Source organism: Meleagris gallopavo, chromosome 26 (assembly GCF_000146605.3).
Source record: "Meleagris gallopavo isolate NT-WF06-2002-E0010 breed Aviagen turkey brand Nicholas breeding stock chromosome 26, Turkey_5.1, whole genome shotgun sequence".
Classification (NCBI taxonomy): Eukaryota; Metazoa; Chordata; class Aves; order Galliformes; family Phasianidae; genus Meleagris; species Meleagris gallopavo.
Genome location: NC_015036.2, coordinates 204,840 through 227,542, shown reverse-complemented (window position 1 = coordinate 227,542; position 22,703 = coordinate 204,840). Strand labels below are relative to the sequence as shown.

The 22,703-nt window shown below is 46.8% G+C and overlaps 1 protein-coding gene across 1 annotated transcript in view; it reads left to right on the top strand.

Moving 5' to 3' along the window:
* PKNOX2 (PBX/knotted 1 homeobox 2) overlaps positions 1-22,703 on the top strand; it is a 64,150-nt gene that overhangs the window by 19,650 nt on the left and 21,797 nt on the right. Inside the window, 2 exon segments of the mRNA XM_010723550.3 lie at positions 16,142-16,293; positions 16,623-16,701. The gene's annotated coding sequence lies outside the window, so the exon portion shown is untranslated.

Sequence of the window (22,703 nt, the reverse complement as noted above, 5' to 3'; positions counted from 1 at the left end):
AAACAAAATAAAATGCAAACGGATATTGCACTGCAAAGTTGCGAAGTAAAAATAATTTTTATGAAAGAGCAAACAGGCTTTGCATTGCCAAGTGGCAAAAGTCCAAACGTGCATGAAGTGGAGATCTGCAAAAACGCTTTGCGGAGTTTCAAAATCCTGCAAGGGCATCGCATTGCAAAACCTTTGTGCACATTGCATTGCATTGCAAAGAGAGCAAGTGCAGTGCATCGCCTTGTGAAGCCTGCAGATGCACTGCACTGCAAAACTTGCAGCGTCCCTCCAGTGTCGGAATGGAGTCAGTTTATTGTAGTCGGCAACAAATTAGTTCCAGTAACTCCGTGTTTTTTCTGCAAAGAGGAATGAATTCCCACTTCTGTTTCGCCTTTGGAAACTCAGGTTTAATGACGGGGATCTTTCTTTGCACAGAGGATTAACTATGCCCCCTTTTAATTCATAATCCCTTTATTGCTGTTCAGCTTTTGCTGTGACCCGCTGCCTATCCTTTGGCTGCTGACACCAAATTTATCGCCTTATTATGAAGCCAAAAATTGTTTGCTTTCCTTTGGAGTTCCCCACCCCCAGAGTTGCTTTTGTGCCCCAGCAGCAGAGCGGCCGAACCGCTCGGAGCCACGGGCGCTGCAGGTTTGGGCAGAACTCACTGAGCATCGCGGGTGCTGAAGCCTCATTGCTGTAATTTAGCCGTTATTAAGTGATCGTGGTGCATTTGTAGCCAAAAAAAGCCTTAATTTTGACAGATGAGAGGAAAGCTATTTCCTTATTTTTCATTTTCTGAAATTTTTTCTGAAACCCAAAATGGGAACATCCAGCAGTGGGAAAACATCTGCGAGAGAAAAGGGGCCGCTGGGCCGCTGGGTGAATCGCGGCCTCTGTTTCCCCAACCCCCCCAACCCACCGGTGTGAAACCCCACCTTCAGGACCCAAATTAGCGCGAGGTTAATTCCGATATTTTCGAACTCCAGAGTTTACGTTCCCATGGCAACCAGTATTTTTATCCTCTGCACCGTCGGGGAGCAGCGCTCCTCTGAGAGCCTCCGAGGTGTCGGGGTCGAGTCAGAACAAATAAATAAAGCGCAGGAATTTGCGCCGCGTCGCCTCGGTGGGCAGCGGGAGACGGCAGTGCTGGCGCTGGGGTCGGGTGGGAGAGCGGGCGGAGGAGCAGCGCTGATAGGGGCTGAGTGACGGAAAGGCGCGTTGGGAGAGCAGCGGGAGGTGGGGTCCCCCAAGCCCCCCTCGCCACAAATGGGTCACTTTCAGACTTCTGTGCGCTGGAGTTGCGTGGCTGCTTCCGAGGGAACCGATGGCCAGAGTTCGGGTGAGATGGGAGAGGGCACAGGAGGGTGAAAACCACAGGATTTGGCTCAAAAATGACCACCGCGATGGGAGTCTCACCCAAAAGCAATACCGAGAATTTGAGCAAAATTTTGCAGCCCAACCATGCAGTCGGTGGCCGAGGAGCCGCGCCCTGTGCGAACCCTCCAACCCTCCGGATATTAATTAATATTTCGTGTTGACATTTTTTCCCCCAGACGGGATGTTTGCAGCACGCAGTCTGCGCCGTCGAGTTAAGATAATTAAAGGCGGTTTTGTGCCGTATTTTTCTCTTGACTGAATCAAACAATGCTGTTGGCATAGAAACAGCCTTTTGTGGAAAGGTCACCTGCATGGAGGGCGTTTTAGGTGTAATTCAAGGAGATTACAGGGGATTAGGGAACGTTTAAATATATATTTTTATATATGGAGGGAGCGTGTGTATCATGGCATGCGTGTGTATATTATGCTTATGCACCCACGCGCTCGTGCATCCCCTTGTATATGGATTTGTATGCGCTTCTTTAAGGGAAATACGATAAAGGAGCAATATCCAACCAAGCTGGGAGGTTCAACAAATTAAAAAGTCTGCGATAAAGGTTTTATTTCCCCCCTTTTTTTTCTTTCTTTTTTTCCCTGCATGTGGCGGGGTGATATCAACACGAAGCGCTTTCTCCTCTGTGTTTTTGCGCTTGGCTTTAATTAAACCTCAGGCAGGGCTGGAAAAATGTGGCGAGACGAGATAATTGTGCTATTCCCCACGCGGGGCTCAGCGCCACGGAGGGAAAACGCGAGGAGAGAAATTTGGGGACGGAGCCGTCGGGTGATGGAGGCGGCCGGGACCGCGATCTTCAGGCCGAGCAGATTCCTTTGCAGCCCCCAGAGTCCCCACAGGAGCAGCTTTTGCCTCTTTGTGCACCTCCATGGTTTTGCAAGGAGTAGGAAAAATTAGTAAACCTGATTTTTATTCAGACGACCAGCACAGGTTGCTTTCCTTTGCCTTTTTTTCTTTTTTTTTCTGGCAACACATTTCCAAGGCAGGAATTTAAAAGGTGAGATCTCTGCCAAACGGCGTCGATATGGGATTTGACACAGGGCCGCTCCCTGCAGCTCTGGGTGCATTCTCCCCTCGTCCCCCAAACTGGTGCTGATGGGAGGGCTGCAAATCCCTCAAAAATCAAACTGCAGTGCCTTTTTTCCAGGTTTTCCCACAGTAAGTCCTTATAACAAAAAGCAGTGTGTCGGAAACAGCCTGGCTGGTAGGAAGGGCTTCCCAGCCTGACCTTGCTGGAGCCTGTTGGGATGTAATAGGAGAGAGGGGCCGTGGAAACATGGAAATGGCCGGGAAGAAAGGATTCAGACAGACAGCGATAACAAAACCCCCATTTCGTGTCTCTTCTCGCGTATCTGTAGCGGCCCTTGGTAGCAAACATTTGGTTCAGATTAGGTTTTGGTGATTACAGCTTGTCAGAAAATATTGTTTGCATCCTGCAGGAAATACTACGTTTTAACTTTGTTTTCATTCCAAGTAGTCAAAATATTGATTTTTCATTTTTTCAGGGTAAAATTCCAAAAGCAATTTCTGTTTGGACACATGGAAGCAAAAGCTATCAGCTCTGTCTGCAGACTTGAAATGTTTTGACATTTTTAAATGTTAGTTTCAAATTGACATTTCAACTTAAAATAGCATTAAAATGGCACAGAGTGAAGCTGTTGATTCAAACAAAAATTAAATTTCATCAAGGCATTTCAAAACTTTGCATTTTTCTCCATTCTGAATGAATGGTTTGGAGAAAGGGCCATTCCTTGCCATTGGTGCTCTTCCTTCAGAGGAGACCAGATGCACAAAAAATGCGCTGTTTCACCCCAGACTTGGTATGAAATAATCCTGGACTCCCTGTTTGCCATTTCGGAGACCTCAGGAAAGCACAAAAATGAGCTTTCCCTGCACTAAGCCGGTGAGACATCGGAGTGAATCAGAGAGCATCACTGGGCTGTATTCATTGGAGGCCTTTGAGATTTGCAATGTTGACGTGAGATTTTGCCTTTCTCCCCTGGAGGAGATTGCTCTGCTTTTGACATCCCATGGTGGCATCTCTTGACTTGCAGCCTTTGGCAGGCAAAAGACAGCAAGGAGGTTTTTTTCTCTTTTCTGTAGAACTGCAATATTGGATATATATCAGCACATGTTCCTCCAAGTGAAAAAAAAAAAAAGAAAAAACGGGCCAATAAATCAACGTGGGAATAAATAAATAAATAAATAAAAAGAAAGAAAGAAAGAGAAAATAACCAACGAAATAACAGTTGTATTTTTTCCCATGTTGGTTGGTGGCCAAATCCCATCACCCGCTGGCGTTGGGGGTGGGCTGCCTCTATTCAGCTGGGAGCAGCTGTGTAGGACGTAGGCCAATAATATCTCAACAGAGAGGCAAAAAGCTACAGTGAGCCTCAAATGGCTATTGCTCTTATTCATCGAAGTGCCTGCTGTTCCCATCTCAGTGTAAAGAAAATGGGGACAAACACCGATAAAAAAAGCCGTGTCCAGCATGGATGGCCAGACAGAAAGTGCAGTGACTTCAGGTTGGCTTCTGCCAGTTTGCAGTTAATTAATTGGCTGTCTTTCCAATTCAACAGGGATTGGGTTGTTGGTGTTTTGTTTTGGCAAATCCCTATTTGGGGCGGTTGCATCCAGAGAATTGGGCAAAAATGGCCACTGGAAGTCCTGCAGGCATTTCAGGTCGTGGAGATTTGAGGTTTTTCCCTGGTGATTGGAAAGCAGTGCTTCCTTCAGTCCTGGAAGTGATAGGAACGGCCCATCTTATGAGCTGATGTGGTGATATTGGAGAAACAGCATTTCTCGATGCCTCAGAAGTGATGAGCACCGCACATTCACCACGGGAAAAAGTGGACCAAAGTTTTGCTTCTTCTCGTGGTTCTTCTTCCTCCACTTCTTCATCAACAAAGAAACGTGGAAAAACACTTCTGGGGGGCTGCTTTTGGGATGCTGCTGCTCAGTGTCTCTTGAATGGGAATCCATTGGAAGTCTCAGAGAAAGACTTTTCCTGAAAGTCTCATTTCTGCCTTCTGAGCCCTTCTCATAGACAGCTCTTCTTCCAGTCAAAGAAAAAAATCCACAAAAGCAGACATCCTCAATTCTTTCCACAAATTAGAACAAGGAAATACTGAACAGAGAGAAGATTTCAGCTTTGGGAAAATTTCTGTTTCTGTAGGAAAAATTGCTGTTTCCGTTGGGTCCCTCAGTGGCTCTTTTGAAAAAGATCTCGAGTTCGACCAGAATTGATGGCCAAGGCTACAAGTGCAGAGTGCCGTTTCCAGCCAAAATTGCCAAACGAGGTGACAAATAGTCTCTTCGGGGGGATTTCTTTTAATATCTGAAGTCACTTTATAGCAGTATTTGACTTTTATGGCAGTCTTTGGGCAGTTGGTTTGAGTCACGCTTCCTCTCAGCACAGCCGTGGACACGGGATCAGCTCTGCTCTGACGGATCAGCGCTGTATTAATGGCTGTTACTTAATAAGTGTGCAAATAAATCCATGTCCAGTGGTTGTTCATAACCTTGCTTTGTTCCTCAAGGCAGAGCATCCATCCTCAGGAGCACTCGGCCATTTGCCTTTTGCTCGTTTGGAATTGCCTAAAATAGGGCGATTCTCAACTTGCGTGGAAATGAAAGTACAGAAAGATGAAGAGCTGGGAACGTCCTAACATGGAGTTCCTGGCATGCTACTCTGCTAAATGTGAACTTTATGGCATCCACACGCTTTCTTTGAATGCTAATAACTAAGGAAGGCGAATCAACACCCATTAGAGGGTCAAGGCACGGGTTAACGCGCACCAACCTCTGCAGGGAAACGCCTCGTCAGCTCCCATCGCCCGATTCCTCTGGTGGAAGAAATCCTGGCCGTGTGCATCTTGCCCCACAAACATGGGATTTCCCAGCTGGATTTCCTGTGGAAGATCCTGTGATTTGTTGTGCTGTGCGCTGACTGCAGACAGCAGCAATAACACCTTCCGCCGGGCGCACAGCACATGCAGCTCCGATCTATCACAGCTTACTGCAGGCTATTAATAGTTTATTAACTCCATTTAAACTCTGCCTAAATGCTCCCAGTGTGCCAAGTGTCTCTGCATGGAAATTATTAAGAAAAAAGAATTAAGTGGAATTACAGAGTGTGCCAGGGCACACTTGGAACTTGTGCTGTGTCCCCCGCATTTCTGCGAATGGTGGAGCGTGCGTCTGTGTGCGCATCTGGGAGATGTTGGGATGCGGTCCTTCTTTTCTTAGGAACTGAAGTGTCACTGAAAGGGGATGCTTCCCGGAAGGAAGGGTTTGGTTGTTTGTGCTGAGCCAACCCCAGACCTGGAATTTTGCATTTGCTGCTGCATGTCAACTCAGGCTGTGGAATGCTGATCAGCCCCAAACTTCAGAAATTCATTCCCATAACAAGGAAAGAGGTGTTTTCCCAGCCCACTCCTGCCTACGGGGAGCTGAATTTGGGGGTTACGGATGGCAGGAAATTTCTGCCACGGGAAGATCATTGGGAGCCTACAATTTATATTTGCTTTCACGGCTGATCCTCACCCATGGGGATCCCATCATTTGATCTCAAGCACTCCCTTCCTGCTAAACACAAAAAAAATGTATATTTTTTCATCTCCCCCTTCACTTTGCTGTGATGTTTCTTTGTCTCTCACCATTCCCCGAGTATAGAGAGTCAAGCCAGGGCATTAATATTGATGCAGACCTCGGTTATTAGGAGCTGCATTTCCGAGCGTGCCGGCAGCATATAAATACTATTACAGGGTAATTAGTGAGCATCAAGCTGAGTTTGGGTCTTGCAGGGCTTGGTGCCCTACTTTCGTGGTTTTGTGTGTGGGGTTGTTGGGGTTTGCCCACAGCCGGAGCTGAAGGCTGAGTGGGATCCCATCCCCGGAGCAACCGAATGCTGAGCAGAGCGGAGCAGAACAGAGAGCGGGGAAGGAAAAGGCTGTCACAGCTTTCCTTCTTTGAAAGCTGGGTGTATTTGAAGTGCAAAGTCGCTTCCGACTTTCTTATTACATTTTCCCCATTTTTTTGTTTGCTTCCATCCCTCCTTGCCAAGATGGGATTTCATGGTTTGCGTTTTTTCCTCCTGTGCCACGTTTTAATTTTTTTTCTTCCAGTCTTGTGAAGTTTGAGAAGGTTTCAGCATCGCCAAAAGGCAAATACAGCTCAGTGGTTCTGAGGGCCAGGAATGCTGCAGGTCTCCCAGCCTCCCAGAGCAGCAAACAGCTCACACTGTACAGTGCTTCGCAGTGGAAAGGAAAAAAAAGAAACTCCTATTTTCGAGCAGAAGTAACATCCAAACAGTCCGGTGTGTTAGATCTGAAAAATGGGTGCTCCTTGAATTCCTCACACTCCTTTATTTTGTCGTTTCCTCCACTTCCTTCCCTCAGCAACTGCAAGAAGAGGTTGCCACCCAAAAGGGGACAACTCAGGTTGTGGCTCCGTCCCCAAAGCCTTCGTTTTTTCCCACGGTGCTGCTGTTACCACCTCCTACTGAAACTCTCTGTGAATAATTTAGGAGCGTTTTGCATCTTTTATAGCTCTGAACTTCGACTAAAAGGAGGTTTGAGATGGTGCTGCCTGTGCAATAAAGTATGAATGTGGCTGAAGGCGAAAAACCTCAATCTTGCATGAGTGAAAAGGGACGGGGATGGGGGTGACAGCAGTGGGAGCCGCGGAGGCCTCTGAACGCTGCGAGCTCTTAGAAGTGGTTTAACACATTATTTTCGGGTGTTGACACGGGAGGAAGGGCATTCAGCTTGCAGACTGGCAAGCACGGCTTGGCCCCAGTATTTCCTTGTCTGGGGCTGTCAGGGTTGTTGCAGAGGTTTGGGGTTTGTCGTTCTGCTTGGGATTGGGGAAATCAATGCGTTGTGCTGCACAGGGGGGTGAATCACTGCAGCTCTCTGCCCCGGGGGTGAGTCATCACTGCAGCTCTGTGCCCCCAGGAGAGAAACCCACCTTCTTGCACTTCATCACCCCCATTTCTTTTTTGCATCTCGGTCACTGCTGTTCTCTGCTGCTGGGTTTCCCTCTCCATTGCAGGTGTTTGAGCTGAATCTTACTGTTTTAAGGACTGTTCATTGCTTGAGTCTCTTAATACATTTGCTGTTGGCCAATGGGAGAGGTGCAGCCTCATTAGCAGCATGCTAACAGGCACATGTCTTTGTCTCCTGCTCGGGAATGCTCATCCCCAGCTTTGGGATGGTTGTTTCCAGCTTCCAGATTTGGGATGATAGCAGAGGACTTTTCCTTCAGGGCCTGCACGCACCAACATGTGGGCTTTAGCAGGGTGTCTGCATCAAGCTGCTGGAAAGATTTTAAATTCCTGACTAATTTCTTTTCCATGAAACAAATGAATCTTCAGAAGGGTGTTCTGTCGCAGCTGCTAAGCCATTTAATTTATCTGAGTCATTTACAATTTGTGATGGGACTGTTAATGGCCTGATGTGGGGATCAACATCACTTAAATGCTTGGAGGATGGTTGGTTTTTTTTTTTTTTCCCCACTCCTATCCTTTATTTTTCCTTTTGGTTTTAAAGTTGTTGCTGGATTTGTCCCCAGAGGCACAAAGCTGTGTTTGGAAAACGTCAGCTCTGTGTCCCCAGCCCCTTTGTCACGCTGCAAGCGCAAACCGCAGCCCACCCAGGGGGACGTGCGGCCCTGCTACTGCTCACTGCTTCAAAGTACCTGTCCGTGATATGAAACATGCCATAAAATGAACACATTCCAGATGTCCCTGCAAATTCCCCTTGGCTTCGCCATCCACCTGAAGGCAGACGATGTGGTGAGGCTCCTCAGCACCGGCTGCTTTGCTTGTGTGGGGCTTTCCTGCCCCGCAGTGTGGAACGGCGTCTCGTTCGGTGTCCCCATGGCAGTGGAGGGGGTCAGCTGTCACTAAGCAGGGACGATGTCTGCAAGTCTTGTCCGGTACAGAGTGGCTGCAGAGCTGGCAGCAAGGTCCCAGGGGGTGATTTCTCTCCTGACTCGGGAAGGGTCTCTCCTTGGCGTTTGGAAGGATTTTCGGCTTCTTCCATGTAGCACTCACCTTAATGCAGAAGTGATGGGATTCTGGCCAGGCTCTTGCCCTTGGAGAAGAGTTGGAATGCCGCGAGCCTGCACCTGTGGACGATGCCAACTTTGCAGGCAGTCAGCAACCATTGCCTTTGTTTATTCAAAAGCACCACAGAAAACACAGTGGGGGATGTGTGATGTCTCGAGGGTGGATTTCCAGGAGATGCAGGCAGCAATTTCCTTGGTACCTGTGGTGTTAGGGTCCAGTTGGCTGGAAGGACTGCATAAAATGGGAATGCTGGTGGTGTGGAAGGCGGTAAAGTAGTTACAAAAGCTAAAATTACTATTCATAGCTAATATGTTGCATGGCACTAATTAATTTTTAAAGAGACTCACCGGGGACCTCATTGCTAAAACGTGATGTTTTCTCCTCCGGCACCATAACTGTTAACTCAAAACAAAGCAGACAGACGGAAAGGAAGAGGAACTGCAGCATCCAAGGGATTTTTCTGATGGGCAAACCCTGCTGTTGGGATTGGGTTGGGGTCACCCTGTTGCACCCCTCCAATGTCGCTTTTTTTTTTTTTGGATGAGTCAAATCCAGCTTTCCTGAAGTGCAGAAATGTCTCTGGAGCTCAGAGCATGCTGAGAGCAAAGAGAAGAGCTATTCTGGGCTCTGCTCTCACCTGTCTCACTTTACCCGAGCGTGGCTTTCCTGAGTATTTTTAGCCGTGTTTTATTACCAGCCTCGCAAGCCCCAAACCAGGGGATTATTACCATTGCGCAGTTACTTACCCACATACAGGTTATTTAATTCAAATAGTCTTTGGGAGCACTAAGAACAGACTTTCCTGGACATTTTTGTTGTCACTGGCATCTGGACAGGAATCAACAGCCAAATATACTTATCCAACATTTCCCAGCATGTGATGTATGTAGTATTGCTCCTAAAATGGCCAAAGCCATAAACACTTTATCTTCAATTTGTGTTTAACTATTATTTTTATCGGGCTGGACGTTTTTCTCACCACCACCTTGAATCAACCTCTTAATGCCAGCACTTCAAGTTTCATCAGGGTGTATTTCTCCAAAAGAATGGGAATTTATCGAGCTTCAGCAAAACTGTTTCAAAAAAGTCACATTGAGTGCTTGGATTTGCCCCCTCCGCTGCTACCTTTTTGTTTGAAAATTAGGCAGTTTGGTTGCTGAGGGCAAACCTTCCCAGCTGTTCCGCAGGGAGGTGACAGCAGAGTTTGGTCCAAACTGGGCCAGGGGTAACAAACTCCAGTTGCACCATTGCAATATTTTATTTCATTTTTGCTGGTAGCAGCCCGGGGTCACAGAGCACTGCGCTCACGTCCTCCCCCAGACGGAGCGATTTCTGTTTCCATATGGAAAAGGGCTGTGGCATCTGGTTTCACTCCCAGCAGCTGGCAGCTTGAAGCCTGTGTTTTGCGTGGTGTGGAGTAAAGAGAAAATAAAGTGTCGAATTGTTTGGCATTATCAAGGATTTCTGCTCCCCAGGACTTCTGCATAAAGAGATGGAAATTTTAGCTGCTGGAGCCAAGAAACACACAGAAGTATATGAATTTATTACATTTTATCTCATTCTCCTGCAAACAGCGCTGGAAATGTCAAAAGATCATCTATTGTTTCATCATTTATAAAGAATTTTTGTTTTCTTGTTGTAATTTCTTTGATGCGTGGCTGTGGGGAAGGAAAAGAAATCGGAGCAGGAGATGGCAGGTTGAACGAGCAGTTTGTCTGGCCACACAGCTTCGTGCATTTAAATTTCTCACATCCCGGTTTTTAATTTAACAAATGTAATTAAGGATGGGGTAGGTACTCGGATTATTCATTTACTCCAGATGGAAAAATTAAATTGAATGCAAATTCTATAATCAGACATGAAGTTGAGGATGTCGGACGTGATGGGGAAGTGTCAGCACATTAATGGGACCACTTTCCCTAAACAGCACCCAAATCTAGAGCTAGGGATTATTTGAATAATTGAGGTGGCATTTGATAAGATATCTGATTGCTGATATCTCCTTAAGATGGAGCCTTAATTGTAATTCTCCATCAAGAAGGATTAATCTGCGTAACGGGGCGTGTTGGGAATGGTGCGGTGTCAGACTGCCTCGCTCGAGTTTTGGCCTTCTATCAGGGGCCGCCATTGCTGGTAACAGTGCCAGAACGACTGGCGGCATCTCCTGTCTCATCCTGGGCCTCCGGGGCTGTGCGAGTCCTGGCAGAGGGATTTCCCAAGGGTTGAGCCCACGCTGCAGCATCAGTACCGAGGTCTGCTCTCATTTCCTTTCTTTGGGGCGCAACCAAACCCTTGTTTCTTCGTGAATAGAGACAGACAAGGAGAATGTTGTTGCATCTTCCTCAGAGGACCTTGTGGGGCCGTCAGTGTCCTCTGATGGGATGCTGCCCCTGGGCGGCCATTGGGAGTGGATGGACGCTGAGTCCCAGCTCAGCCCTGGGGGGCAGCAGCAGGAATTTGCCCGCAGCAGTAAATGGTGGCAGACATTTGGTCGCGGTCGTGGGCAGCTCCTCTTGCACTTCCTCGGCGCTTACGCTGCGCTTTGGAGAAGTAACTGTTCTTTGGGTCCTTTTCACTGCCGGCAGTACTTGTTACTTGTTCCTCTTGGCATAACAGGCAGTGAGATGGAGATAAACTTTGCTTCTTCAGTCCCACATCTGGCAGACAAAATGGATTATTTCAAATGGTCATTGTTTTTGCTGGAAATAATAATTATTTTTAAAGAAAAACAACAACAATGTTTTCTTTAATGTTGACTATCCAGAATTGTAAAATAATCATTTCAGCCTTTCTCTCTCGCCTCCTGCATCTAGCAGCAAATGAAGAAAGGGAAAGAGAGATGAAAGAGGGCAAAGAGATAAAGCTTGAAAGATTTATTTTCTTGAGAGTGTGCATATTTTGGAACAAAATGTAAATGAAATACACACAAAAAAAACACCAAAAACATTAGGGAGAAAGTACTCATGAGCCCTACTACAGATTTTGGATTGTCCGACAGTGAAGAGTGCAGCCTATATCTCTACTGTCTTTAATGTGAAGCCATATGCAAATTTTTCTTTTTTTTTCCTTTTTTTCTTTTTCTTCTCTTTCTTTTCCTTACCATCCTACCCCCAGCTGTCGCTACATAGTAATATCCATTTCTGCTAAATGGGTGCATTCATCATCTCAGCAATGTGATTTTAGCGCTCAGATGATCTCTCAGGTCAGCATTCACACTCCACAACCAAAAGGGCATGATTTCCCCAAAAACTTAAATCACTTGAGATAAGTTGGGCATTATCTTCAAGGTTGCAAATTGCTTGTTTGCTCCTCCAGCTGGAGCTCTTAATTCAGAACAATTAGCATGCCATTTAAAACAGAAACAAAGCATATGGAGGAGGTGATCCCGGGAAAAGAGCATGTTTGGTTTGGAGCACCCCAGCATTGCCTGGCATTCACTGAACCGGCGTGGCTCCAGTTTGTCTTTCTTTGCACATCCCAGCTCTTCCTTTTGTCCTTCTTTCCTCTCTCCATCTCTCCCCCCCTCCTCTCTTCCTCCCTTCCCGGCTTTCTTTCCTTACTTTCCTTACCTCCTTGCCTCCATCGTGTTTGCTCCTATGGTTCATACTGGAATTGCAAGAGAATGTTATTAAGAGAACCAAGAATTTGTTTTTCACGTGAAATAAGAACAATGTTTTCCTTCAAGTCTTTGTAGGAATCAGCATTGCCTGACACACATTGTGTCACAAGAGCATTTTGTTCACCCCACAAATGATCTGCACGTCTTCCCAATGTACTTTTCTACCACTGGGTTTTTTTGGGAACCCTCAAGCCTGCAGACCCAGGCTGTGAAGCCAAGCAGGTCGTTTTAAAGAGCTTTTCTGCAACCCCTTTCCCTTTACTCCCCATCAGAGGATGGATGGAGGCAGCATCGGCAAATCTGAATAACTAATCAGAGTCCTCATTAACCCCCCGCAGAGATGCTCAAACATTCACTTTGCTGTTTGTGAAGCAGAAAAAAAAAGAAAAAAAAAAGAGAGAGGGGAAAGAAAAAGAAATACAACACAAAACGACCCACCCTGCATTAAAATTGATGTGTTATTAATCCCACTGTTCAGACCTCATGGGCACCAAATTTTCCTCCATCTCGCCCAAGGCTGAACAGCGTGGGGCCGCTCCTGCGGGGCACTTTGACTTTCCATTATTTATTGGTGCAGTGTGGTGAGCTGCTTTGTTCCCCGTGCCCAGATGTGCACACATGTGCCTGGCGGGGAGATTCCCGTATTTCTTTACATTTCCCCCCACTTCCGAGGATGCAAATCACCTCTAGGGGCTCTGCTCGTGGATTCATCTGTGGTTGGTGCACGGCTTTGCTTTTTCAGAAATATGGAAATAGCGCGTGCATACTGACACATATCAAATATTTTGGTGATGATGGCATCATCAGGGTTAGCTTGTGACTCTGGGAAGGTGGGAGGAATGGGTGAGAAGGCCGGGTTGCTCTTTGCGCCTTCAGGTGCTCCCACCCTGCAGCTCTGGGCCGTGTTTTGTTCTGAAATTGCCCGATGGGGAAAAAACAAAACACAATCAAAGGAGTTTTTGCAGTGCTCCTTATTCGGCTTGCAGTGGGTGTTGGAGCTGCTGTTGTGCTTGGAGAGGAGTCATCACCTCTTAATTGTGACTGGTGCACTTCAAACAGCACAACTGAAATTTGAGTCTTGGTTTTGCTCATTTATAATACTTTTCACGCTGATAGGGTTTCTCCAATTTTCACCACAGGTATAGAGTTTGGAGATGGCACAGCTTGGAGTGAGATACGAAAAAATTCAGCAAAGCCAGCAGCGTTATCAGGGATGTCAGTGTTTGTTGTTCCTGCTCAGGTCAGAGGAGCTGGCATGGAGTCTGTTAAAAACTGAGCCACCGTTAAACAGCACTGAGCTGCTGACGTTGGAAACACTACAATTTGGTCACACTGGAAACAAGTCAACGTGCCAGGAAACATCGTTTTTTGCAACAATCCTTAATGATTATTTTTTGCTAAATGTTAATCGGTGTTTCCTTATACTTAATTAAATCCTTCTAAAGGGATGCTCAAAGGAAGCAGCCTTTTGCATCCTGAGCACAAGTCCTGGGATGCTGGTACCTTACCTGGGTTTCTGTCTTCACTGACGGACACGATACGAGTCGGGTAAATGGGGATTTAGGGTGTGTTTGGGGATTGCTGTAGATGCAGTCTGTGCCAGGACTGCAAATCGTTGCCACCAATGTGTCTTGTTTGTGACCCTCCAGCAGCTGCTCCATGCACTGGGTGCTGCATCTGCCATGGAGCAGCTTGGAGGCGACATCTCCATTCCCTCTCGCGTCTTCAGGACTTCAAAGGCCTCTGATAAACTTCAAAGGATGCCTTTTGAAGTTGCTGAAAGTGTGTGCTGGCTAATGAAGATTTACCTCCCTTTGCAAGAGTGTTTGGGGAAGCGTTGCTGGTGGGACTGGCTATTTGTGCTCCTTGTGACAGCCATAAGAGCTGCATCTTTTGTGCAGAAGCCATGCAAGCTGTATTTTTGTCCTGTCAAAACAGGTGCGTGCAGTATCCAAGACCGCAGCCCTGATCAGCTCTGAAGATGGAGATCAGCATTGCTCAGGAGCTATTTTAGCACTCGAAAGCTCTATTTATCTGCTCCTTTTCTTCCAGGTCTCACACTTTGTTCACACAAACAAAACCAGATGACAAAAGTCTCTCCCATGGGAGGAAAAAAGACTTTACAGGGACGACAAATTGCTGCAAAAATAAGAGCTTTTGGAACACTGTCAAGACACATCCAAAGCAGGTCACATCCCAGCTCCTTGACTAGTATTCGGCGTCAGCCTGCGCTTGCTCTGCCAAGGCACGAGCCATAGGTTTTTATTCCTGATTATAAATATCCTTAATGATGTTTGCAATTGAAGAGTTTCGGACTCGAGACCCGTCTGAGTGTTCAGCATAACCCAGGTTGAGTCTCTCAATCTCTCAGCACGACCTGCACTGGGTCAGGAAGCCGAGAGCCTTCTTGGCCTTCCATCTTCTTCACCAAGTCTTCCATTTTTTAAGATTTGGAGTCCAGTTTTTGAATGGGAGGAGAAGATTTTGTGCCAAGAACAGATGCATAAAGGTGTGCTCAAAACTGTAGTGCTGGAAAGTCAGATGGCATTTTGGGTGGAGAAGTCATGGGAGTGATACTGAAACAAACACTTAAGTGCTGGGGCCGTGGTGCGTAGCGTGGCAGATATTTTGGGTGGACGTTGGGTATCTCAGAAGCTCTCCTCTAGGTGATGCATATCCAGGTGCATATGTCCCACGTGCATTCAAGGTCTGAGCAGCTGTAGCCCAAGGTATAAATATATCCTAGACACATACGAGTGATCTGAGGAGGTCTGTACCGTATGATATATATCGTGGTAGGCAGATATAGGCTGAAGATCTGAGGAGCCTTCTGGAAGGGATGTTTATCAAGGGACTTACATGTTTATTGGAGTTTTGAGGAGCTCTGTAGAGGTGTTATATATAGCATGGTAGATATATCAGGCGTGCACTGGAGATCTGGGGAGCTCTCTAGAGGTGATGTATGTCGTGGTAGGCACATACAGCAGGTGTGTATTTTAGATTTGAGGAGCTCCAGACTGGTGATATATATAAGAGATGTATGTATCAGACAAATACGAGAGATCTGAGCAGCTCTCTAGAGGTGATTTATATCAGTGTAGATATAGCAGGTTATATTGGAGATCTTAGGGGATGTTTATCACCTTGTATCTAGAGGTGATGTAAATTGAGGGACATTTATCAGACGTATATTGGAGATCTGAGGAGCATGCTAGAGGTGCTGTATGTATCAGAGGTCTGGGAAGCTTTGTCTCTTTGCCTTGAAATCATCCACTTGCTTCCAGCATCTCTGGGAGGCCTCGATGTCATTCGGTTTTCCAGGAATGACATTTTCTATGTTCTCCTTTTTTTTTAAGAGAAAAAAACAACACAAAATGCACCCATGGCCATGCAAGTCACTGCTCGGTCTTTTTGTTTGTTTGTTTTATTATCTGCGATGCAGAAGGTTTCAGATAACAGATATCTTTATCCTGGACTCGCTGGCTCGCTGACTTCTGTCTTGTCAAGGAGTAGCACCCATATGCCAGCCTTGGTCACAAGAAATCTCAGGTTTTAAGTCATCCTTGCAAGCTTCTTTCTGTGTGGATTTTTATTTTATTTTATTTTTTTTGACACAGGAACCGCTGCAGAGAGGGAGATTTGTGAAGGCATTTAGTGAGATAATTAAAGCTGAACTGAGAAATATGGTGATTTGCAGACGCACCTAAGTGGGTTAGGCAGCTAAATCCCATTTAGGCAGGGAAATTCTGCCACTTGATCTGCTTAGAAGGGCCTAGAAATCCCAATCTCAGCATCCTTAAAGACCAGATCCTTGGGAGAGGCAGCATCATCTCTAACACTTATACGGACTTTTGCTTATTAGATAACCTCCTGATCCACTCCCCTGTTTTTGAATTAAGACTCTTTCCTGGTTCATGCAGCCTGAGCTGGAGTGTGGAGGCACATTCACACTCAAGCAAAGATTATAATTAACTGTGGGAATGGTTGCACTCAGCCAGTGCAAAACAGGGGCATGGCCAACAGCAGCGGCAGCTTCATGTCTTTTTCCCTGTTTTCTCCTTTTCAGACCCAAACTGTACCACTGACCCACTGTGAGATCCTGTGCTGGGGAGCTGTCATTACTGAGGAGCAGAAGGGGACAGGACGAGATACAACTGTGGCTTTCCCTTTGTGGATATACTGGCAGCGAACGCATCTTCATATTCCAGACACATCTCGGTTCGACCTCTAAAACTCCGATATATTTTTCCCATTCGTTGGAGATGCCTGTCACATCCCCGGGGGTTGTGGTTATCAGCCACTAGTCCACCTTTCATCCCCCAGGGGTAATTCTCACCCCTGACATCCTTGATTCCTCCTATTTTTTGCCCTATCCTGCAATAAGAGGTTCTCTCAGAGCAGACTTGCCCTTGCAGGGTGGCCCGCAGTGGCTTCACTGATGGGGCCAAAGGACCTAGCACAAAAAGCTTCATCCTCTATGTAATATTTCATCTTTCCATTTCATTGTTTTCCTTCCATGTTCAATATTTCACCATTTTCTTTCCCAGGCTGTGACCCATACTCAGAAGTTTTGCTTTAGTGGCTGTGGAACGTTTCGTGCAGTGGCTCCTCGAGCACCCACAGACGGTAAGGCAGCCTCGTTTTGTGCTAATTGGGCAATGATGTATGAATTCAGAGGGAGGCGGTGAGTTGTGACCTCAGCAGGGCTTTGTCTGAGAGATTTCTGCTCTTTCCTGTACCTTGCACTTATGTTGCCCCTTCGCTAAATTCGGGGAGCATTAGAGAGGAATTGCTGACTTTCCTATTTTTATTGTTGTTTTCTTAGAAATCAGGCTGTGCAGGGGATCTTGCTTTAAAGCTCAAGTGTTGAGAGCACGTTGTTAAGAGCTGTAAGCCACGACTGGACTAGAGGAAAACACAGATTTTGTCATAAAAATACCCCAAATATGGGCTGTTATCACTGCGAAATATTGGCAGCTCAGTGGGATATGGAGAAATGGTCACCAGTTAAAAATAACTTAAATGCAGAGCTTAAAATAAGATGTGCATGAAACCAAGGATCTCGCAGTTCTTCAGTCAACCCCAATCGCTAAAATTAGGGCCTGACAGAGTGACAAATGTGTTTGCTCTGTGCCAGCACTGGAGGCACCCAGAGGGTGACAAAATAAATCCCCGTTGGCTGCAACTTTCCTCCTAAAGAAGCAAAGGAAAATCTTTGCTGTTGAACAAAATATTAACTTGAAAACTGAGATGCCTTCAGTGTGGGCAGCTGTCCTGGAAGGGAGCCTTATCTCCTCCTAAAACAGCGGAGATGAGGGCTGGAGCATCTCAGGGTAAAACCCAAAAGCTGTTCAATTCTTTCTGCTCTTTCAGCCTGAAGTGAAGCTTCACTTGAAGGCTGCACGGCAAAGCACAGTGCAAAACCTTTTGCATCTTTTCTTTGAGTTTTGCCTGCTCTGAAAGGCCTTTTAATAAACGGCAGTCAATAATGACAGGATTATTTTCTCCAGACTGCCCTTTCAGCCTCAATTCTCACCAGTGACCTTCCATCAGCCAAATAAAACAGGATTAAGTATGTGACGAAGTGGCTGAATTTCTCATTATTCCAGATCTCAGGTTTGGCCCCATTTCTTCTAAAGGTGTGGATTGGGTTGACCTCGGAATCTCTTCTTAGGTTAAACGTAAAACTATCAGAAGGTGTCCAGAGGAGAGCTACAAGACGGGGAAGGCTCTGGACAGCCATCTCTCACCAGGAATTTTGCATTAGAAAAAAAACCCAGACCCATTTCCCTGGTGCTGGTAAAGACCAGAAGACCAGAGAGCTGCGGGAGGGGGATGTGAAGCAGAAGTGCAGCAAGTTGGGAGCTCTGATTTATCTGCCATATGGGAAAGAGGAAAGCAGCCAGCTCCAAAGGGATTCCTTTCACTCTCCCAAAGGGAAATTTGCAAGCATGTTAGCAGGAGTTAGTAAGAAACGAGGCAGATTTAAGCGAGAAAAGGGTTTTATGGGTGTTCCGTGGCATTGCTTTGCTTCTGGTGATTCCCATGGGCAGGGAAATCTTTGCCTTGGTTCCTGTGCATATCTTGCCATCCACATTTCTGCAATTGGGGTAGGTCTGCAGCTTTAATCCAATCTCTGCCACATGACCAAAAATTGTGTTTCTGCTGGTGTTGCCATCACTCACACACGTGTTGGGGGATTTGATGAAACTGATGCAAATAGGCCATGTGTGTTTCCCAGTCCTGCGTAGTTTGTGGCCGGATCTTTGCTGGGATCTTTGGAGCACTGAGGTTGTGGGTGGCTTCTGTCCACTGGTGCCAATCTGATCCTCTGACTGAAAAACTGATGGACTGTGGGATGGAATAACATAGCTGACGGTTACATTTTTGCTGAGGAAGATTTTCTCTGTCATCCAAGAAGTTCTCTGTCAAAGTCTGAACCTGGTGGGGACTTTGGGGTGAAACTTTCCTATTTCAGGACTGGAATGCGATTGAAATTTGGAGTTTGGGTGTTGGAAATATGATTGCACAGCAATTCCTATGTCATGGGATTAGCAGGTTGCAATCGAAAATGAAGTGTGCGAGGCAACTTTTGAAAGCATCAAGATAGATTTTGATCATAAATTATTCACAGTTAATTGCTTGCAGTGAAGAACTGCTAGAAAATTAATCCTCTCCCAATTTTTACTAATGCTCTCAAAGCAGTCAGAACCTTTTCCTGGACAGTTTGTGTCCGACAAGGGGAAGTTTGTACGTTCTTGGGCTCCTCAGCCGTGTTTCACTTCAAAGGTTTTCCATTTGCCCTCCAAAAGAAAAATTCACAATTTGCTCTTTTGGGAACTTTTGCTGGGCCGGGGGCTGCACTGCCCAAAATTCAAGTATTTTCATGTTACTTTGAAGAAACCTCTTTGATGTTTCCCTGCGCCAGTTTTTTTGGAAGGTGCTTTAAGGATCTCCCTCTGTAAAAGTAACACTAAAACGTGTGTAGGTATCTCAGCTCTCCACTTACAAAAAGAACAAAGTTGTTTAATGCTGCCGTTCAAGGTACATTAACCTTGTCTACTAAAGCTCTGACTGGCTCTTGCAGGTTTTATTCTTGTGTTTATGTTGCAGAGATATCCCTGGAGCATTTTAGTCGGCAGCGGGGATGGGTATCTTCGGAGAGAAGAGAAATATTTAGCGGTAATTGTTGTTCTCCTAAGAAATGCTCCCCCTCCCACACCTACTCCTTCCCATGCAGCTGGGGGGGTTGCAAATATCTTAACGCTGTTTCCCTTCAGCAAGGGGGAGATTACCCACCCCGTGGGAAAGCGAGCTGTTTTTGGGACGTGCCGTGCAGCGCAGCGTGTTCCTTTCCCTTCCTGCTGCCTTTGTGTTGGTCAAGAGCTTTTTTAGGAGAAGAAGAGGAGTTTGCTCCGGCCCTGGATTTTTTTCTGCAGAAATACCAAATCCCAAACTGCATTACACAGCGGCAGCGGCAGAAGCCCAGCCTTGATTCATCTTTTTTTTTTCACTGGGAAATAACTCAGTGATGAGACACCAGGAAGTAGTCAAAGTTCAGCACGTAGGGAAGCGGTGTCTGGGCTGTTAGCGGTGCAGAAATCCTCCTGGAATTGAGCAGAGGAAATTTGGCTACCAAACGTTGCGAAAAAAAATAGAAATATTTGTTATCCCCGTGATATTTCTAGCGTATATCCACATTCAAGGTAGCATGCAAGCCCACGTGGTAGAAAGAGAAGAATCATGAAAACCAGTTGAGAATGGGTAATACTCTGAAAAACAGGATTCTTCCCCTTTTTTGACCACTGATGAATTGACATCATCGGACGTGACATTAGAGGGTTGCTTTCGTAGCTTGTGAAAACCTAATGCTCATCTGCAGCTGGAAACTTTTGCTCTCAGGCAAATGGGCAAATTTCAGTAAAAACAGACGGTCGGCGGCGGGGATACGGTGGGCAGAAATGCTGCATGTGGGACCGAGGGATTCGCTCCTGATTCACTTCACAGGCAAGCAGAGGGATGCTGTCACCCGCAGAGAGTGAACCTGTCCTGGCTGGCGTTTCACAGCAAGATATATTGTCCTCCGGAGGTGCATCTCCCTTCCCGTCAGCCATATTTCTTCATCCTAACTTCTATATATGTGTATAATGAATGTGTATATCACAAACATCAGCGTGCAGGAGCCCTGTGTGGAGGCAGCAGCACTGAGCTCTGGCAGCCTGCTGTGAGCAGAGCGTGACCAACGCTGTCCTCGTGAGCCGTCTGAGAAAACACCCTTTGGGAGGGTGAAATCCCCTCCTGCGGTGGAACCACACTCCCAACCGTCTCAGATAATTTTGCAACGTCAGGAGGAAAACGGGAAATGCATGAAAACCTGTCTGCACGGTTTCCACGTGGAACTCTCCGTTATCCAGCACACGCTGCAGGAGAAGCTGTTGAATTAGCTGGAAGAAATGATCCCCGTTTCCTTTGATTTGGGAGCAACAGCTGCAACTTGCAAAGCCAACATTAACGTTATCTGAAAAAATTGGTAACGTGGAGTCCAAGGTGGTGATTTTTTTACATCCAGGGCTACTTCTAATGCAGTTTCACCGCAGCCTTGCTAATCATGCAGGTCAGAGATTATTTCCTCTGCCTCCAGGATGGCGATGACTGTCGGCGATACTTGGATTTTTTTAACATTTTGAAGCATTGGTGACCACCCTGAAAAGATGACTTCTCAACTCATTCTAATTATGTTAATTTGAAAGGAGAGATAAGAGATGGCTGGCAAAAAAGCAGCCTATAAATCTTTCCGGGCTGCAACTCTTCTAGGTCGGCACGAGCTCTTTGGGAAATGCGTTTCCAACTTAATGGCAATGTTACAGTGAAATGAAATAATTTTTATTTCATAAGGAAATTTAGGATACTTTGATCTCAGATTGCTGCCAAAACCCCTTCCGGAAATGAAAAGAGCATTTATCAGTTTTATTGCTCAAAAATTCTCATTTGTGTGTGATGCCCTGGGAGCGGGCTGACTCCTCCTGCCCTCCTCGGCTCCCAGCCCCGAAAATTCACCGTTTGCCCAAGGTGGGATCACGGATCTGAGCTGCTCTGCAGGGGCTGTTGCTCTGCACGCCCTTCCCTTTCTCCTCTGCTCTTCCGGATGCCCAAAGCCAAGGGCACACGGGTTTAAAAACATTGAAGGGGGAAAATAACGACCAAAAAAGCAGAATTAGTACCTAAAATAGCAGTGTTTGGACCTTCGCCGTCTCGGGAGAGGCGCAGTGCTGACGATAAACGCCCGGGGCTGCAGGACGGTGCTGACCGCTCTGCACCGCGCGGGGATCCGCGCTGCTCCGGCAGCGCCGCTGCGGCCCGGAGAAACACGGCGCTGCCCCTCACGTTTGTCCCTTTTTGTATTTGGCCGTAAGTCGCGTTCTCCAAACAAATCAACGCCTGAGAAGCCTCCGAGAACCGCTTGATGTGGCGAGCGGGTGAGGCGATACTCGGCGGTTGAGCCGGGCTCTGGGCTGCCACCTCCTGGGAACGCGCTCGGCTGCAAAGCCCGCGCCCTGCGGTGCGCCGCCGCTTGCTGACGGTGGGCTTGCTGCTGGCACGGGCAGTAGGTGCGGGTTTTTGCCCCAGAATAGCCCTCTGTGCGGTCTTTTTCCTATTTTCTTCTGCACTGTCAGATTGCCGAGCTCTTTGCTTTTTCCAGCTGCAGCTGTTTCTGGTGAGGCTTCCCCCGTGGGCTTCAGTGTCACCCCTCAAGGATGGGGCTGCCTGTGTGCCTGCAGTGCGGGATTTAACACCTGACCCCAAAGATTTTAAGCTGCCGGTTCACTCAGGAGCAGATAATTTTATTAGAGTAAAAAAAGATAAAAGCATCATTTCAGGAGCTGGACTCAATGATCCTCATGGGTCCTTTCCAACTCAGGAGATTCTGTGGTTTTATGATTTCAATCCCATAAATGCTGTCTTCAAGAGGTCTGCGCCATGCACTGACCCCACTCTACATTCTCAGTGCCCTGCATTTTGGATGTGTCTCTTAATAAGCTATTCAAGGGACATGCAAAGCATGGGAAAAGTAATCCTATATTACTATATCTGTAAGCAAATATTTTTCACACTTCTTCACTCAAAACAATAACGGCGATTGATGCTAATCCCACGCACGGCGCTCAGCTTTCTGCATGAGCACAGTGCCTTCGTGCCTATGGTGCCTGGTGGGCTCTGCGAGGCCCAAAGTCTCACGGAGGAGAACAGAATATTGCAAATCTTCCCCCAGACAACTGCAGGGAGTGATCTGAAGACCCCAAGCCCACCTCAGCATCCCTCTGCCTTGGGTGAGGACGTTTTCCTCCCGCAGATCACAGGAGGAAGCAGAGCCCTGCGTGCACCAGGGTTCCTATGGAAAAGTGTAGCAAGCTCCACCCATGGCAGCCCATGGCCACGGCAGCGCTGCTCTCACCTGTGGCCCTCATCACCTTTCCCTGAATGCATTTCCCTTCCAAAATGACAAATCTCAGATAACTGTCACATGAAGGGTCAACAAATCATTTTGGGTTTCCCGCAGGGAGAGTGCTCCGTGCTCGTGTGAGGGATGTCAGCTGTCCTTTCCTTTCCTTCTCTTCTTTTTATTGTTA